Here is a 5,204-nt window from a genome sequence, read left to right as displayed (position 1 = left end):
AGCTAAGGCCGGGCCGGGGGCGGGGGCCCACCGAGGGGCTGGGGCGTAGGCCCCGCCCCCCAAACTCCCGCCCTTTCGGAGGGCCCCGCCCCGCCGGGAAGCTTGCCTGCGAGCGGACTGCGCCGCCTGGGGGCCTCCGCCATGTTGAGTACTGGCAGCCGATTTACAAGAGTGGCCCAAAAGGAAACAGGAGAGCCTATTAAGCGATGATGTTAAGATTCCCTCGCCCTAAATGGGGACAGCTAGGGTTTCTGGATTCCAGCAAGGAAAGTTTTGGTAACAGAAATAAACTTGCCCTCAATCATACCCCTTTTGGCTTCGGGGTTACACAGTGCGCATGTGTAAGATCGCCGGTTCTAGGTGCGCCTGCGTACTGCACCGCCCACGAACCCGAGTGCAACTAACAAATGCGTGAAGGATAAGCGAACTCGCTGCTGCGTCGCTATGAAACCTTAAGAACCCGAAGCGCCAAGCAGCTTCAGGCAACACAACATTCGCACCGTAGTTGCTCAATGTGGTTTGAACACGCATGGCATTGCACAGGGTTTCTTTTTGCCTGAATATCCTGCATCCGTTCGGAAAAATGCAGTTTGCTTGATTTTCTGCGTGAGCCTGACTTTGTAGAAGACTAGAAGCGTTATTCCCATAAGTTTTGTGCATAAATAATCAGTGCACTTTTCTAGCATTGTAAAATTCCATTTACCTGTCTCTCTTCTCCATTCAGTGGTTCTAAATTTCTGTGTGTGTGTGTGTTAGTAACTCAGTCGTGTCCTACTCTGAGTCGTGGTAGCCCACCAGGATCCTCTGATCATGGGATTCTCCAGGCAAGAATACTGGAGTGGGTTGCCATTCCCTTCTCCAGGGTATCTTCCCTACCCAGGGATCGAACCCAGTACTCCCGCATTGCAGGCAGATTATTTACCATCTCAGTCACCAGGACTTGGAAATTTTTAGTTGGAGTTAAAAAAAATAACTGGGGAACTTCTTCAAATGCAGACTCTCGGATTCTAACACTAGAGTCAGTGTTGTGAGGGAAGAAGAGATCCCAAACGTTTGACAGAGAAAAAGATGCAAAGACTCAGTTGTGTGGGAATCAACACTGGAGAGATATTCCCTTAACAGGTTGTGTGTAAGTGTTCACTACAATATTTGGAATGTTACACACATTAACTTAAGGGTTTTTGCACATACTTTTGCCATCTCCTGGATCAGTTTACCCCAAACTTTTGAATTAGCTGATAACGTCTCCTCCTTCAGGTCTCAAACGATAATTCTTTAGCTAGATCTTCCCTGATCATGCTATTTAAAGTAATACCCTATCATTTTCTATCGCAGTTCTCTTTTCACAGTACTTTTTACTTGTTTTGGTTTACCTATTATTTTTCTCTCTCGGGTGGCCCTAGTGGTAAAGAACCCGCCCACCAATGCAGGAGATGTTAAGAGACTAGGGTTCCATCCCTGGGTGGGGAAGATCCCCTGGAGGAGGGCATGGCAACCCACTCCAGTATTCTTGCCTGGAGAATCACCTGGACAGAGGAGCCTGTTGGGGTACAGTTCATAGGGTCGCAAAGAGTCCAACACGACTGAAGCGACTTAGCACACATGCTCTTGAAAGCTTAAGCTTCATAAGAGTAGGAGACTGACTTATTCCTAGCATTTAACAAAGAGCCTGACACATGGTAGGTGCTAAACAAGCATCCATGGAATGAATGAAGTCAGCTTCAGTGTTACAAAGGTAAATGACATAAAACCCATCAACGAACCACAGGATACACTTTAAGACCAAGAAGAATATAGGTTTCAGACTATCCAGACGTAACAATAAAGGACAAATGGAGTAGAGGAGTATTAAAACCAGGGCTTCCCAGGTGGCGCTAGTGGTAAAGAACCAGCCTGCCATTGCAGAAGACATAAGAGACGTGGGTTTGATCCCTGGGTTGGGAAAATCCCCTGGAGGAGGACATGGAAACCCACTCTAGTATTCTTGACTGGAGAATCCCATGGGGTGGTCCACATGGTCTCAAAGAGTCGGACACGACTGACACAAATTTAGCACACACACACAAGATTAAAACCAAACAGTAATCTTTGATCTTTGCAAAAGGAAATTCGTTATTCATTTACTCATTCACCCAGTAAACATTCTGAATATCTATTCTGTACTAGCATTGGATAATAATACAGTGTATTAACAGCAAGTTGGAAATTGTATTAAAACATAACAAGATAGTACAAGTGGGTATTTTGTCTGGGCCAGAACAGAAAGAGGAGTTAGCTGATATATGAGAGTGGACAACATGCCTGTTAGAGATTCTGTAGGCTTTGAGAGTACATCAGCCTTCAACTATCCTATGAAGTGCCAGGAACGTTTAGAACAGAAAAACAGGTGTTCAGGGAATTCCCTGGTAGTCCAGTGGTTGGTATTCCACAATTTCACTGCAGGGGGCCTGCGTTCGATCTCTGATCAAGGAACTAGGATCCCACAAGATGCATAGTAAGACTGAAAAAAACCCACAAACACTGTTCATCTACAACACCTGAATCGCTTGGGATCCAAGAGCCCTGTAGAGAAAGACTTAATCCAGCCACAATTAGAGCCTGGATATGTTCAAACCTGTCTGATGAACTACAGTGGGGGGAAGGCCTCAAAGGAGGGTGGATTGGACAGAGAGATAACAAACCAGTTGAAAGAAAAATAACTCTGGTCCCCTCCAAGTGAACTGGGGTTCTTCCTTTGTGCCAAAAATTCCATCTCTGGGGATATGCTTTATAATGTAACCCTTTTCCAGGGCTATAATGTAGATTCTGAACCCCAGACTTGATCATTATTTATTAGATATTCCCCCTACCCCATGCCAAGAGGCTGCCTGGACTGATTGACTTTCTTTCTTTTTAAAATTACATATGTGAACTTTCAAAGTGAGGGGTTAAAAGAACATATACATATTTTTTTTCTAATAGTCTAAAATCTATTTTAAAGTTCTTTAAAAAAAATATTTATTTGGCTGCGCCGGCTCTTGATTGGGGCACATTGGATCTTTGATTTTTGTTGTGGCATGTGGGATCAAGTTCCTTGACAAGGGATCAAACCCAGGACCTCTGCATTGGGAGCACAGAGTCTTAGCCACTGGACTACCAGAAAAATCCTTGTTTCAAAGTTCTTAAATCCTTTACCTAAGGTGTCAAGAGAATGGAGGATAGAGAGTTTGTGTGGAAACATTTCTGGCTGTGAGTCCTCACCCTTCTTGGGAAAGATGTAATGCTCAAAACAAGTGATTGAAAGAGAAGAGTTCTAGGAGGGTTTGAGGTACCACATCCAACCCATTGCAACTGGGGAGCATAATGACTGGATCCACCTCCTGCTCAGGAAATCTATCAACAAGAGACAAGCCTGTTAACTGCTTTGGTGGCAGGCTTAGGAGAGTGCTGCTATATTGGGGTTATCCTACTCTCCCAGAATGCCAGATGTGGACTAAGTAAAAGAGAGCCTCCATAGGCCTATCCTGGGTCCTCTTCAGCAGAGACTCCTAGAGGAATAAAGGGACTCCAGACGTAAGAAGACAAATGACCACTGACAGAAAGAGATGCCTTTGCTAAGAGGAGTGCAGGAGATGGGTCCAGCAGGGAACCCCTGGAGGACCCATAAAAGTTCCCCGTGATGCTTTGTTGATGGACAGGAACAGCTATAAACATCTGCCAAATCCAGAAAGCACAAAGTCAGCTACGATACTAATTCAAAGAAGACTTTTCCCACCCCTTTCTCCATTTTCCTCTCCATGTCAACAGCCTGAGTGACTAAGGTGGGCTAAGGATAACAGAGGGGAAAAGTTGAAAAATAAAACAAAAGCTAACAAACTCCCCTCTTTCTCACTGCAACCTAACTGCCTGAAGCAGCGCTGGGGGCACCAAAAGAGTATAACATCTTGTGGGACTTCCCTGATGGTGCAGTGGGTTGGAATCCACCTGCCAATGCAGGGGACACAGGTTCAATCCCTGGTCCAGGAAGATCCCACATGCTGCAGAGCAGCTAAGCCTGTGCACCACAACTACTGAGCCTATGCGCCTAGAACCTGTGCTCTGCAACACGAGAAACCACCACAATGAGAAGCCTGAGCATCAAAACAAAGAGGAGCCCCTGCTCTCCCCAACAGAGAAAGCCTGGGCAAAGCAACGAAGACCCAGCACAACCAAAATAAATAAATAATTTTTAAAAAAGAATACTGCCTCTTGTGTAGATTGTGAACAACTTGCTGCTTTCCATCAGAGTCCATTCATTTATCATTAAACAAAATATTGATTAAGCACCCACAATGTGTCAAATCCTATGCTAGACTCTGGGAGAGACGGAAAGAATAATAACACATGGACTCTGCCTAAAGCCTCAGTCCACAGACTCACATGAAGGCTGGTGGGTAATGTATATTTCACAACCTACAGGGTGGTAAATTCTATAAAAAATGGAGTGGCTAACTTTGTAGAGGTGGTGACATTACAACCTGATTATGAAGGATAAAGCTGCAGAGCAGACAAAGATAGGAAGGGTGTTCCAGGTAATGTGTATGAAACGGTGACATGCAAGAGCATGGATTATTGGGGAATACTGGGGGTTTCCTCCGCGCATGCCTCTGGCTGATTCTGCCTCTAGGTTGGATCTTAAGAGTCTCCTTGGATTCATAATTAGATAATAATACAGTCCTCTTCATCAGGTGGGTCTCTTCCCCTCGATCCTGACCCTGACTCAGTGGGCAAGTCTCATTCCAGTCCTTTCCCTTTTCACTGACCAAGTCAAGCTCTATGTACCCACTCACTCAAGCTTGACATTTCTTTTTTTTTTTTTGGCTGCGCCAGGTCTTAATTGCAGCATGTGGGATCTTCAGTCTTCATTGCAGCATACAGGATTTTTTAGTTGCAGCATGTGGGATCTATTTCCCTGACCAGGGCTCGAACCAGGGCCCCCTGCATTATGAGTGCAGAGTCTTAGCCACTGGACCACCAAGGGAAGTCCCAAGCTTGACATTTCTTGATGTGAGTGCCATCTGCTCACCATCATTCAGAGCCTGAGCAGTAAAAGCATGTACAGGGACAGCTCCCATAGGTCCTTTGCAGGGGACATGGATTCAATCCCTGGTCTGAGAAGGTGCCACAAGTCACAGGGCAACCAAGCCCATGAGCCATATCTACTGAGCCCACATGCCACAACTAGA

At 45.6% G+C, this 5,204-nt stretch overlaps 1 non-coding gene across 1 annotated transcript; it reads right to left on the bottom strand.

Moving 5' to 3' along the window:
* Positions 1-4,926: 4,926 nt before the first annotated feature.
* On the bottom strand, positions 4,927-5,000 carry TRNAM-CAU (transfer RNA methionine (anticodon CAU)). Its single transcript has one exon. It is a non-coding gene; the product is annotated as a tRNA-Met (tRNA).
* Positions 5,001-5,204: the final 204 nt, after the last annotated feature.

The sequence above is a fragment of the Bubalus kerabau genome, chromosome 13 (genome assembly GCF_029407905.1).
Source record: "Bubalus kerabau isolate K-KA32 ecotype Philippines breed swamp buffalo chromosome 13, PCC_UOA_SB_1v2, whole genome shotgun sequence".
NCBI classification, from domain to species: Eukaryota; Metazoa; Chordata; class Mammalia; order Artiodactyla; family Bovidae; genus Bubalus; species Bubalus kerabau.
Note: the sequence above shows the minus strand (reverse complement) of the source record. Positions and strands in the feature narration are given on the sequence as shown.